Raw genomic sequence first — 14,987 nt, 5'->3', positions numbered from 1 at the left:
CTCTGGTCTCCTGCACTGCAGGCAGATTCTTTACCGACTGAGCTATGGAACCTACTTTAATCTCATTTAAATCTTATCTTTTGCCCTTTGAGTTAAAATATTACAGGCTTCCCAGGTGGCTCGGTAGTAAAGAACTGATGCAGGAGACACTGGTTCGATCCTGGGTGGGGAAGAGAAGGAAATGGCAACCCACTCCAGTATTCTTGCCTAGAAAACCCATGGACAGAGGAGGCTGACAGGCTGTAGTCCATAGGGTCGCAGAGTCAGACACGACTTAGTGACTAAAACAATCACATTTACCAACCTCATTTTGTATATAAAAGATGAAGGAATTGACTTTCTAGCACAGCTGGTTAGTAAAGGCACCTGGATTTGTACCCATGTCTGTCAGCTCCAAAGTTCACGCTCTTTCATCTCCATTCTGCCTTTTATACTTTGATAGATGCTGGAAATAGTGTATCTATGGTGGTATTAATACACGATGTAGTATTAATCCCCTGTTTCATTTCTGATATTGGTAATTGATATGTCTTCTCTCTCTCTTTCTTGGCCGAACTGTGCCATATGAGGGATCTTAATTCACTGACCAGGGATGAAAGCCAGGGCCCCTGCAGTGGAAGCTCAGAGTCGTAACCATTGGACTGACAGGGAATTCCTTCTTTTTCTTTTCAATCTTGCTAGATATTTATTATTATTATTTTTACTCTTTCCAAAGACCTACCACCTTTTAGTTTCATTAATTTTCCGTTTTATTTTGTTTTCAATTTTATCTCTGCTGTTATTATTTCTTCTGATTGCTTTGGCTTTATTTTGTTCTTTTTCTAGTTCCTTTAAGTTTCTTGAGTCTTACATTGTTGACATGTAAGCTTTCTTCTTTTCTAATATTTAATGCTATAAAATTCCCCCTACACATTACTGTAGCTGAATTTCACTAATTTTGTAATATATTTTCATTTTCATTCAGTTTAAAGTGTTTCCTTCCCAGTTTTATTCAGATTTCATTTTCATTCAAATTAAAAATCTTTTCTAATTTGAGATTTCCTTTTTGACCTATGAATTATTTAGAATTATGTTGTTTATATCCATCTGATATTACTTCCCTCACATCTGAATGTTCTTTAGCAATTTTTTAGAGCAGATTTTTTTTTTCAAAAAAAATTCTCTTAAGTTTCCTTTTATCTGCACATGTCTTTATTTCATCTCCATTTCTGAAGGATGTTTTTACTGGATATAGAATTTTGAAATTCTGAGTTGACATCTCTTTTTATTTGGCACTTTAAAATGTTATCCTTCCTTCTGCCTCCACAGTCATTTGAATCTGTTATTCAAATACATTGCTATTCTCTGGCTATTTCCAAGATTGTGTTTGTCTTTACTTTTTACTTTACTTTAGTTTTCAGCAATTTGATTGTAATGTATTTTGATTCAAGTTCATTTGTGTTCCTATTTCATGTTTGCTGACCTTCTTAAAACTGTAGCTTATTTTTTCTTGCCAAATTTGGTAAATTTTTAGCCATTTTTCAAATATATACGTGTGTGTGTGTATGTGCACACACATACAATAATGCACTCTTTCCTCTCCTTCTGAAACTCCAGTGACATGAATGTTAGCCCTTATGTGTTGTTCACAGATGCATGAGGTTCTGTTCATTTTTGGTAGGGGGCGAATCTTTTTTTTTCTCTGTTGTTCTACTTAGATCGTATCCATCGATCTGTCCTCAAGTTCATGACTCTTCTGTACATTCTTCTGTAAAGCATTTATTTGTGTTGTTGTTGTTATATTTTCAGTTCTAAATTTAAAAAAAAGAACCCTACTTTTGCCTAATTTATTTAAAGAAAGATACTATCTTCTAGAATTTTTTTCTTTTATATTCTTCTGTAAAGCATTTTTTTGTGTTGTTACATTCTTCTGTAAAGCATTTTTTTTGTGTTGTTGTTGTTATATTTTCAGTTCTAAATTGAAAAAAAAGAACCCTACTTTTGCCTAATTTATTTAAAGAAAGATACTATCTTCTAGAATTTTTTTCTTTTATATTAGTAACTGGGTTGGAAATGCTAATTATTCTTTTTCCCTAGATTTTGCAGTCATCTTCACTACCCAGCTGGGCTGATGGGCAGTTGTTTGCCAGTCACAGCTGGTTTTAGCTATGAAGTTATGCACATGTACTTAAACAAAACACCAAATGTAGTGAAGAATCTATCCCAGGTTCCCTTTAGTTATTTAAATTTTCAGTTCTTTTGAGAAGTCTACTGGGATATGTTTCTTCTCAAAGTTTAAATCTCCCTTCTAAGATGTTTGTATATATGCATCCCATAAGGGCAATTTAAACTTTAGGGGAAAATGTTTCACTTATACTTCAGATTATACATTCTAAGAAGCCTTTAGCTTCATCCTTTTGATAAATTACAATTCTGTTTGTTTCTTTTTGTTTTTTAATTTTATTTTTTGTGTTCCTTTTTCTCCAGTTCAATTCTTTTTGTTTGAATATTTGGACTATTGTTCTCTGGGAAATAACTGCTCCCCAAGAGAACCTGATAAAAAGAGCATCTAAAAGTGTCCTCTTCACTTTTTTCTTTTTTTTTTCCATTGAGTTATAATTGACATATAACATTGTATTAGTTTAAGGTATAGATTTGATCCACTTATATATTGCAATATGATTACCATTGTACCATTAGCTAATACCTCCATAATGCCACATGATATTCATTTCTTTTTTCTGGTGAGAACACCTAAGATCTAGTTCTTAGAAACTTTCAAGTGTATAATACAGTATTGTTAACTATAGTCACAATGCTGTGTATTCAGTTCCCAGAATTTATCCATCTTCTACCTACACATTTATGCCCTTTGACCAACATCTTACCAACTGCCTCACCCTCTTCCTAACTTCCCCACCCTAAAACTTCTCTTTGGGTTTTCTTTATATCTTGTATTTCTTTGCTAAGAGTTTCTATCTTTCCAGTCATTTCAAGAGTATTTGCCTCTACTTGGAGCTATTTATTAATAGCTGCTTTAGATTTTTTATCAGACAATTTCAACATCTGTATGATCTCTGTTTTGACTTGTGTTCATTGTCTATTCCCATGTAAACTGAGATTTTCATGTCATCGTTTGTGACGTAATTTTAGATTGCATCCTAGGCATTGGGAATATAATATTGTGAGACTGATTTAAATCCTATGAAGTATTTTGTCTTTGTTGCTTTAGGAGGCAATTAACCCCATTTGGTTTTATAGAATGTCCCTCAGTTTGAGCCTGTGTGATGTTCTCCAATAGTTTATGCAAAGTCTAGGTATAAACAAAGGAAAACGAAGCTGAAATAGCATCAAACGTTAGATATAGATTTCATAAAAATATATTCTTGTGGAAAACATGGTGCTGACAAAAGACTTCCCGATATGAAAAATAACAAAGGATCAAGAAGACTAAACAGTACAGCTGCTGGATAATTAATCCTCTTAAGTATAGCTAATGAAATTAGGTCAACAGAAATGATTTTTGTCATCAGTGGGGACTCTGGCCTTCTCAAAGGCATCACTGAGGCACTTTATATAGGCAAAGCCATATCTACCTTGAACACAACTATCACCAGCATCTCTGACATTTCAGGGTATAAAGTGGCACTCAATGAATATCCATTCACTGAGTTACTGAACTACAAGGATTACCTGGAGTTTGCACCTTTAGTCTCATGGTTATTTTATTTTGTTCTTTTGTTTGCTGTTGTTAAATTACAGGAAGTTAGAACAAGGGAAAATAGAAAATTTTCTGCCTTCTATATAGAATCTGCAGCTAATCTTTTTTTTTTTTTTTAAATTGCGGGAGTGGAACTAGTAGCTAAAAGACTCAGTGATGTGAAGTCCTTTCCAAGTCTGATCATGTTAAAAAAAAAAAAAGTCACCTCTAAGAGGAGGGGTGGAACAGGGCAGGGTGAGGAGGTAGGCTGACTTCTGCAGTCTCATTATGGACAGTCTTTGGAAAAACTTATTTCCAAACCTGGAAAAACCCAGAATCTAGTTCACACGTGACCTCCTTAAAAAAGTAGTAGGAGTTTAAGTTCCACCAAGCAACAGGTAAATGGAGAATATTTGGCAAAAGATATGGCAAATATGAATAGGAGTGTGGGAAAATGGAAGTAAACTGTTAGCCTCTTCTGTAACTGTGGTATTTCTTTAATAAGAATTAGCTCACAAGCCATTGACAAATAGGCCTATGCCAGTATAACAGTGGAAATATTGTGGGTTCAAGTAGAATTTTCCTCTGTACATTAATGTTTGGGAGCAGTTGCAGCAGCAGTTTGGTACCCTTCTGCTGGATCAAATGCCCTAAGGAAGGAAAGGGTGTCCCAAGGAGGGACTTGTCAAAGGAGTATCCCAAGAACTGACAGTTAAGGAAAATTCAGCCTTTCTTTACGGTATGTTCTCTCATACTGTTCTTAAATGTTTTGGTCCTACGACCCCCTTAATACTCTTGAAAATTGTCTTTGTGGGTCACCCACTGACATTTATTGATATTACATCGGGTTTTAAAACAAAAATATTGAAATACAATAATATATTTGCCTTTTCATTAGCCTTCAGAGGAGTGATGAAATCACTCCTAGTTGTAGCCTCAGAAAACTCCACTGTGAATGACAGCAGAAAAGGCCAATAAAATTTCTGTATTATAATGAAAACAATTTTAACCTTGCCAATTCCTGGAACAAATTTTGAGAACCACTGCTCCAAAAAATCACAGCTTAGAAATAGGGCCTTTATTTTCTGGAAGGATTTAGGCAGGCGCCCTAGGGAACCTAGACCAGGACCTGTGCTGCTATAGTAAATTAGACAATGACCTGCAGAATTTATAGGGGGTGTCCTGGGATGCTGTGCTATTTCCAAAAAGGAACAGAATATACCAAGTAACTAAACACGAATTACTGAGAAGGATACACTTACTTGAAAGGAAAAAACTGGAAGCTTCTGAAAAGATACTGGAACATTGATAGCCTCAGAAGCTAAAGACTCACTTGAAGAGGACAGCCAACAAAATAGGAATGAATCTCTCTGATGAAGGGGCTAGATAAAATCAGGAAACATTTAGCAAGTAATCTAAATCCAATAAACAATATGCTTGTTATAGTGTAAACTAAGACAAAAATATAAAGAAATCTTATGAAAATTTTAAATTTATAGAAAAATGCTGAGGAAGAATTTAGTATGCCTTTTAGAGGAGAACTTCCATGGTGGCTCAGCAGTAAAGAATCTGCCTGCAATGCAAGAGACACAGGAGATGTGGGTGCAGTGCAAGAGACACAGGAGATGTGGTTTCAATGCCTGGGTTGGAAAAATCCCCTGGAGAAGGAAATGGCAACCCACTCCAGTTTTCTTGCCTGGGGAATCCCATGGCCAGAGGAGCCTGGTGGGCTACGGTTCCTGGGGTGACAGAGTCAGATATGACTAAGCACAAGCTACTTTTAGAGGAGATAAGATATCTCTTAATGAAGGAAAACTACTTAAAGAGAAAGTTAAGTGTATTCTGTCATGTGACAGGAAGAATAAATTGAAATGAGCAAAACAGGAAAAACTGAAAGTACATCAGAGGTCTCCAAAAGAAAGGAAAGGATCTCTTGATCATAAAAGTGACGATGCTAAAGTTTTGAATAATTGTTTTGCACAGATCAATCATGTGCAGATCAGTTCTGAAACTGAAGCCAAAAAAAGAAAATAAATTGTATTTTCTGAATTAAATAATGGAGGGGCAGAGGATCACCAAGATGAGAAAGTGGAAGAAAAAATATATACTATTAATTATCTATTGTGACATAATAAATAACTCTGAAAGTTAGTAGCTTAAAGCAGCAATGATTTGTTATTATTTTTAAATGATACTCTGGATGGGTGGACAGTTTATGTGCTGGTTTTACCTGAGTTCACTGCTACAGAAACATTCAGCTGAAAGATGGTTGAACTGAAAGATGGTTGGGCTGGAAGATCAAGGTAGCTTCATTCACATGTCTGACATCTGGTGGTGTCCATTGGGAGCTTAGTTTCTTTCCCAAGTGACCATTATTCTCTAGAAGGTTAGACTGGCTTCCTTTTTTGATGGCCTCAGGGTAGCATCATAACAAGGTGAAAGCGGAAGCTGCAATGTCTCTTAAGGTCTGGTTTTGGAAGTCACAGGACATCATTTTTGCTACATTCTGCAGATTAAATCAAGTTACAATAACAGTCCAGATGCAAAGAGTGGGGAAATAGATAACCTCTTGATGGAAGGAAGAGTAGTCATTGCATAGACGCATCGGAGAAATCTGTGGTCATATTTTACAACTTATCATAACAGAGAATGAATGTGACAAAGACCCAAGTCTTTTTTTTTTCAAGTTTTTTTTTTTTTCTTGAGAGTTGAAGCAATTTCTTTAATTTTATTGGAATCCAGGACACAATGAGAAAAACACCCCAAACTACATGGAGACAGAAGACTCCTCCCCAGCTCCCCCAGATCTAGAGTGGGGACAACATGGGATGGAGCAGCTGGGGGAGACCTTGAGCCTGAGTCCAGCCCTGCAGGCTCCAGGCCTGTGGGAGCAGAGGATAATGGCGAGGCAGGGCCCAGCCTCCACATCAGAACAGCTGAGGGGAGGCTTCCTGGAAAGACTCGTCCTCCTCACCCACACTCCTGTGCAGGGCAGGGAGCCCACAGCAGTCAGAGGTCGGGCATGGACACATTCCTGATTGAGAAGCTGCTGGAGTGGAGGCAGGAGACACGATTATCTGGGCAGAATCAGTTGCAGGAGGTAGGAGGTGGGGCCTGGGAGGGCCCCATGGGCCAAACCCTGAGGTCACCAGAGAGGGCCCAAAGAGGGGCTAGTGAGTGAGCTCCTGAGTGAGTGGGTCAGTGGCTGGGCCCCTTTCTCCTGCTGCCTACAGCCCCTCCAATACTGCTGTCTCAGGGAGGGCCCCACCTCCAGGGAAATGGGATAAGAAAGCAGCCCACCCCCTGCTTCAGACAGGCAGGGGGCTGAAGCCAGGAAGGAGGGCCTGGCCAGGCTTTGACCTGTCTGCCCCGAGGCCTGTGGGAAAAGGATGGGTCCAGAAGGGTAGAAAGGGGCTTGACTGGCTCAGATCCAAGATGTTGCCATGCATGCTGAGTCCCCTGTTAGCAGGGGGACTGTTTGGGGGAAAGCAACTGTGGTTAGACAGGAGGCAGCAGCTTCTCGAGAAACTCCTTCACAGCTGCCATCTCCTGGGGACAGGAGCTGTGCATGACACCTGGGTACATCTTGAACTGGACCCTGGCAGGTGTGACAATGAACCAGAGCTGCTCAGCTGTCAGGGCCCCAAACTGTCCAGGAACCATGGGGTCCAGCTCCCCATGGCACTGAAGGATGGTCAGGTCCTTGGCACTGCCATTGGCTGCCTGGGGGAAGGCCTGATGCAGAGGTAGCCAACAGCTCAATGCCACAGTGCCAGCCAGAGGGTGGGGGCAGGTAAGGGCTTCGTAGAGGGACAAAGCTCCACCCTGTGAAAAGCCTCCCAGGATGATCTGATTGGCAGGGGTCCCATTCTTCATCTCATGCTCAATCAAGGCCTTGATGTTCTCTGCTGCTTTCTTGATGCCAGCCTCATCCTCTGACATGTCTGGATTCAGCCCCATCAGGTCAAACCAGGAGTGCATGGGGACAGATGTACTTGATGTGAGGGAGCTGGATGGTGGAGAGGGCATCAGCCCAGCTCTGCCCTGTGTCTCCAAGTCCATGTAAAAAAATAACCGCAGCTGTTTCCTGCTCAGCTCCAGACACAGTGGCAGCGTTGGTGAGCAGGTGCACAGACATGGTGTTAACACACATATACTGCAGGGCTCCACAGCTGGGGCCTCCATTCCTTGGGGGTTTCAAGACCTCTAGGGAGATTTTCCTCTTTCTCCAGCACAGACACACGCTCTTCCCTCCTTGACCGACCCCGCCAGGACCCAAGCTATTTAAACATTAGTTTAAGGAAAGAAACCATTTACAACTTTATCTGCATTATGAGACATCAGTTATGCATGATTGGAAGAGCACTTAAGGAAGGTGGAACAGGATACTTGATCATTGTAGACTGTGCAAAGTCCCTAGAAAATATAAAACTTCAAGCCAAAAACTGAACTCATTGATCAGACAGAATTTCTTGCTGGAAATATTTGAGCATAAAAGAAAGATTAGGAGCAGTCAGGTTCAGAGGAACAGAAATATTAAAATTTAATATTTTAAATTCAGTGAATTTGATAAAATAGAGGGAAACTATAGAATATGAAAATACCTTATAAGGCAGAATTTTGTTCTGCAGAAAAAAGCCTATGACTACTGGATCTTTGTGATACTGAAAGTGCTATTGCTGGAGAGATGAAGCAAACCACCTTTCTGAGAGAGAATTTATTAGAGGAATGAGTTTTTAAAAGATTGGTAATGCTAGTAGAAGTGATAGAATTCCAGCTGAGGTATTTAAAATCCTAAAGGATGATGCTGTTAAAGTGCTGCATTCAATACGTGCAGATTTAGAAAACTCATCAGTGATCACAGGACTGGAAAAGTCAGTTTTCATTCCAATTACAAAGAAGAGCAATGCCAAAGAATGTTCAAACTGCTGTACGTTGCGCTCATTTCACATCCTCACTAAGTTATGCTCAAAATCCTTTAAGCTCAGCTTCAGCAGTATGTGAACTGAGAACTTCCAGATGTACCAGCTGAATTTAGAAAAGGCAGAGGAACTGGAGATAAAATTGCTAACATGCATTTCTCCGGAAAAACATCTATTTCTGCTTCATTGACTATGTGAAAGCCTTTGACTGTGTGGTTCACAGCAAACTGTGGAAAATTCTTACAGAGATGGGAGTACTAGACTACCTTACCTGTTTCCTGAGAAACCTGTATGTAGGTCAAGAAGCAACAATTAGAACCAGAGGTGGAACAACTGACTGGTTCCAAATTGGGAAAGGAGTATGACAAGGCTGTATATTGTCACCCTACTTATTTAACATCTATGCAGAGTTCATCATATGAAATGCCAGATCACAAGCTGGAATTAAGATTGCCAGGAAAAATATCAACAACCTCAGATATGCAGACAATACTGCTCTAATGGAAGAAAGTGAAGAGGAACTAAAGAACCTCTTGATAAGGGTGAAAGAGGAGAGTGAAAAAGCTGGCTTGAAACTCAGCATTCAAAAAGCTAAGATCATGGCATCCAGTCCCATCACTTCATCGCAAATAGAAGGGGAAAAGGTGGAAGCAGTGACAGATTTTATTTTCTTGGGCTCCAGAATCACTGTGGACAGTGATTGCAGCCATGAAATTAAAAAACAATTGCTCCTGAAGAAAAGTTAAAACAAACCTAGACAATATGTTGAAAAGCAGAGACATCACTTTGCCAATGAAGGTCCATATAGTCAAAGCTATGGTTTTTCCAGTAGTCATGTACAGATGTGAGAGTTGGAGCATAAAGAAGGCTGAGCACTGAAGAATTGATTCTTCTGAATTATGGGGCCAGAGAAGACTCTTGAGAGTTTCTTAGACTTCAAGGAGATCAAACGAGTCAATCCTAAAGGAAATCAACCCTGAATATTCATTGGAAGAACTGATGCTGAAGCTGAATATCCAACACCTTGGCCACCTGATGTGAAGAGCTGACTCATTGGGAAAGACCCTGGTGCTGGGAAAGATGGAAGGCAAAAGGAGAAAGGGGCCTGAGGTTGAGATGGTTAGATAGCATCACCAACTCAATCAACATGAGTTTGAGCAAGCTCTGGGAGATAGTGGAGGACAGAGAAGCCTGGTGTGCTGCAGCCCACAGACTGGCAAAGAGTCGGACACGACTTAGTGACTGAACAGCAACAATGCTGTGAAAACCAGGGACTGTTAAAGCAACATTTTGTGGTCTCTTCCAAATTAATACACACATCTCATTTCTAAGATGCAGAGTCCTTTAATTTCTATTATAATCAGAGACTATAAAAGTAGCAGTAGAATATCTGATGTCTCTCTCAATGAGAGGATCTTTTAAGTTTATGCCTGAGGGTGGAGGAATGCAGTACTCCTTAGTGATTCATGATATCCTGTGAAATTACAAGTACTTTATGATCATTATGGAAGAGGTGTACTTAGACTGGGACCCTAACATGGTGCTAGTTAATATCTCCCTAAATTCCTCCCCTTTTACCACAGCGGATGTCTGTGTTGACTCTGGTACAAATCTCAACCCTTTTCAGGTTCACCCATCACAAGCTCACTACTAGCAGAACTTCTGTCTTCTCCTGGTCGGTTTTGACCACATTTTCCCACCACAGGGACTTCATGGGCCTAAAAGTTTTCTTCTACCTTTTATTTCTGGCTCCACCTGAGGCCTAGAAGCATCTTACCTGGCCTCTACCTGAAATATATGGCTTGTTCTATGGTTATTAAACCTATAAATCCTGACCTTTACCTTTTATCTTTAGTAATATGATTTTGATAATTACAAATAATGCTTCTCTTAACATGTATTTTGATCTATATATACATGCAGACTTAGGGGAGGAGGAATTGCTGGGTCACAGGGTAAGCATATGTTCAACTTTAGCAGGCAATGCCAGTTTTCCACAGTGGGAGTGAGCACTTGAAAAATATATAAACAAAAGTCTTTCAGTTAAAATTAACTTGCTGAAGATCCCCAAGCATTTTTTTTTGGTAGAAACTTATGATGAGTCATAGATCAAATATGTACATGTATTTTTAAAAAAGCAGTATTTGTTTCTGCTTTTGTCAGGGACAATTTCTCCACCAAATAGAACACTTTGTTTGTATAGTTCACACCAGAGTGCCATTTTCTAGGATATTTCAATAAAGCTTGAATGAGTGAATTAATAGTTCTTCTCCATAGATTGATTTAATAAATCAGATGCACTCCAATACACTAGAAATTATATAGTATTTAATGGCTAGATATAAGATAGACCTCTTACTCCACATAATTTTTTCTGGGGTTTACAATGTAAAACAATACACCTTCTTCCATTAAACCTCTGGCTTATACACTATAGCAGTTGATTGACAGGCACATGGTACTGTCATATGCTGTCAGAAATGGACCTGCCGCTTTCCTTATTAACCAGAAGTGATGTCAACAAACTTAGGAGAAAAAAGATTTTTAAATCACCCCTCTTTATATTTTAAAAATATTTAAAAGCACATACCTTGTCTTATTGTGCTTTGTAGATAATGCAGTTTTTACAAATGGAAGGTTTGTGGAAACTCTGCATTGAACACGTCTATGGGTACCACTTTTCCAATAAAATTTGCTCCCTTTGTGTCTCTGTGTTGTGTGTTGGTAATTCTCACAATATTTTGAATTTTTTAATTTTTGTATTTGTTATGATGATCTGTGATCAGTGATCTTTGATGTTACTGCTATAATTGTTTTGGGGCACCACAAACCACATCCCCATATAGGATGGCAAACAGTTGGTAAATGTTGTGTGTGTTCTGACTACTTCACTGTCCTCTCTTCTCTCTCTCCTTGGGCCTCCCTACTTCCTGAGACAAAACACTGTTCAAATTAGACCAATTAATAACCCTACAGTGGCCTTGAACTATTCAAGTGAAAGAAAGAACTGTGTATCTCTTTAAATAAAAAATTAGAAATGACTAAGCTCAATGAGGAAGGCATGTAAAAAGCCAAGGTAGGCCAAAAGGTAGGACTCTCAAGCAAAGTAGTTAGCCAAGTTGTGAATGCGAAGAAGTTCTTGAAGGAAATTAAAAGTGCTATGCTAGTGAATACACACATGATAAAGTGAAGCAGCCTTTTTGCTGATATGGACAAAGTTTGAGTGGTCTGGAAGGAAGATCAAACCAGCCACAATATTCCTTTAAAACCAGAGGCTAATCCAGAGCAAGGCCCCAACTCTCTTCAATTCCATGAAAGCTGAGGTGAGAAAGTTACAATAGAAAAATTTGAAGCTAGCAGAGGTTGATTCATGAGGTTTAAGGAAAGAAGTAATCTCATAAAAGTACAAAGTGAAGCAGTAAGTGCTGATATAGAAGCTGTAGCAAGTTACCCAGATCTAGCTAAGATGAAGGTGGTTACTCTAAACAACATAGTTTCAAGGTAGATGAAACAGCCTTACAATGGAAAATGCCATCTAGACTTATACAGCTAATGAGCAGAAGTCAATGGCTGGCTTCAAAGCTTTAAAGGAGAGAATGACTCTTTAGTAGGAGCTAATGTGGCTGGTAACTTGAAGTTAAAGCCAATGCTCATATACCATGTAGAAGATCCTAGGGCTCTTAAGAATTATGCAAACTCTACTCTGCCTGTGCTCTATAAATGGAAAAAGAAAGCCTGGTTGGCAGCCCATCTGTTTACAAGATGGTTGACTAAATGTTTTAAGCCCACTGTGGAGACCTACTGCTCAGAAAACAGATTACTTTCAAAATATTGTTGCTCGTGGACAATGTACCTGAGCACCCAACAGCTCTGATCCAGGTGTACAACTATATTAGTGTTGTTTTCATGCCTGCTGACATGACATGTGTCCTACAGGACAGATGAAGGAGTCCCATGGATGAAGGAGTCATTTTGACTTTCAAGTCTTATTATTTAAGAAATACATTTCATAAGCTATTGTGGTAATAGTTATCCTATGATGGATCTGGACAAAGTCCATCGAAAACCTTCTGGAAAAGATCAAGCATTCTAGATGCCATCAAGAACATTTGAGATTCATGGAAAGAGGTCAGAATAGCAACATTAAGGGAATTTGGAAGAATTTTATTCCACTTTTCATGGATGACTTTGAGAGGTTCAAGACTTCAGTGGAAGAAGGAACTGCAGGTGTAGGGGAAATAGTAAGGGAGCTAGAATTAGAAGTGGAGCCTGAAAATGTGGGTGAATTGCTGTATCTTCATGAAACTTGACTGGAGAAGGAGTCACTTCTTACAGATGAACAAAGAAAGTGGGTTGTGGAGATGGGATCTACTCTGGAGAAAGGTGCTGTGAAGATTGTTAAAATGACAACAAAGGATTTAGATTAGTACATGGTAAAGCAGTGGTAGCATTTGTGAGGATTGACTCTAATTTTGAAAGAAGTTCTACTGTGGGTAAAATACTATCAAAGAGCCTTGCATACTACAGAGAAATTATTTGTGAAAGGAAGAATCATTTGATGTGGCAAAGTTTATTGTTGTCTTACTTAAAGGACTTGCCACAGCCACCCCAACCTTCAGCACTCACCACTCTAATCAGTCAGCAGCCATCAACATTGAGGCAAGACCTTCTACCAGTAAAAAATTTACAACTTACTAAAGGCTCAGCTGATGGGTAGCATTTTTTAGCAATAATGTATTTTTAAATTAAAGTCTGTACATTTTAAAGACATAATGACATTGCACACTTAATAGACTACAGTATAGTGTAGACATAACTTTTATATACACTAGGAAACCAAAAAATTCATTTGACTCACTTTATTGCAGGCTCTGGAACAGTCCCCACATTTTCTCCAAGGTATGCCTGTATATTGTTTGATTGCAACTAAAAAGGGTTTGAAATATCAGTATATATAAAGCTGAGATATAATATGGTTGAGAAAGCTTAAAAAATTAAACTAACATAATTATTGTAATGGAGTATTACATTTCATAGTGAGTTACCAACAACCCTGATAAAACTATCCAAGTAAAGGAAACAAAAAAAGAGAGAAAACTCCTTCAGTTACAGAGGTTCTTAAGGGTCAGTAGGACCAAAGGAAAAAGTAGCACAGTCTCCTTTTCATTTGTTTTTCCCTTCACATTTTCCCCTTTCTAATCAGCAAAAAATTTCATTCAATAGGAAGGGGAAGGTTCAGAAGTTTTACCCTTTGTTTAGCCAGTTAAATCAACCTGGGTAGTCCATTTGTCAAAATGGGTAAGAAATGTATATGCTATAACAAATACACAAAAATTAAAAAAATATATAAAAATTAACATACTAAATATCTGAAAATCTTTAAATTTTAAAGATTTAAATGTGACATTTAAATTTTAAATGTCACATATAAAATACATAAACCAAACCGTAAGTGTACAGCTTGATGTATTATACAATTATTATCATCCAGGCTAAAAAAACAACATAAGCAGCACCCCAGAGGTTCCTTTCCCCTCCCCAATTGTTCCACCCCTTTCTTCTCAAAGGTAACCATTATTTTGACTTCTAACACCATAGAATAGTTTTATCTACTTTTAAATGTTATAGAAACACATTTAAAACTAGATGGATGCTTAAAAGTAGAATACCTGCTGGAATAAGACAGCATGTATTCTTTTGGGTCTGGCTTCTTTCACTTACCATTTTATTTGTGAGATTTAGCCATTCTGTTATGGGTAGCAATAATTCATTTATTTTTTATTGCTGTATAGTTTTCCATTGTAGAACTGTACTGACATTTATATTTCTACTTAACTGCTAATAGATTCTTGGGTCCCCGCTTAAGCCTCACAGGTAATGCTATAAAACTTTCTGTGTATGTGTTTGATGCATATGTATGTATATTTCTATTGGTGCTTCTGTTCCCCCACACTGTCACCAGTGTTTGTCAGTTTTTATTTTTAGCCATTTTTGTGGATGCACATTGGTATCTCACTGGCTTTCTTGTGTGTTCCATGAGAGGAAGGCCACTTCTGTCCTATTCATAGCTGTATCATTATCCAAAGCCTGTACAAATAACATAAAACAGTACAAATAGCAATAATAACAATAATACATAATAAAAAGGATTGATTGAAACTAACAACTATATGTACTGAGTTTGCAACTTCGGTTTAGGTATGTAGTTTTATTTGGAAAAATGAATATTTAATTTTTTTATTGTGTTATGATTAGATGTCATAAAATAAGTTCCAATATTTTCCTTGATGTGAGAGAAAACATAAACTACCTCATTTGTTCCGCCAGTACCCCACCTTAAGAAACACACACAGGAGTCCTAGGGAAAAAAATGACATATCTCCCCC

General features: G+C 38.3%; 1 pseudogene; it reads right to left on the bottom strand.

Moving 5' to 3' along the window:
* Window positions 1-7,177: 7,177 nt before the first annotated feature.
* On the bottom strand, window positions 7,178-7,861 carry LOC136148631 (acyl-protein thioesterase 2 pseudogene; annotated as a pseudogene).
* Between the last annotated feature and the right edge of the window lie 7,126 nt (window positions 7,862-14,987).

This window comes from Muntiacus reevesi, chromosome 17 (assembly GCF_963930625.1).
Source record: "Muntiacus reevesi chromosome 17, mMunRee1.1, whole genome shotgun sequence".
Classification (NCBI taxonomy): Eukaryota; Metazoa; Chordata; class Mammalia; order Artiodactyla; family Cervidae; genus Muntiacus; species Muntiacus reevesi.
This window is presented reverse-complemented; position numbering and strand designations above follow the sequence as displayed.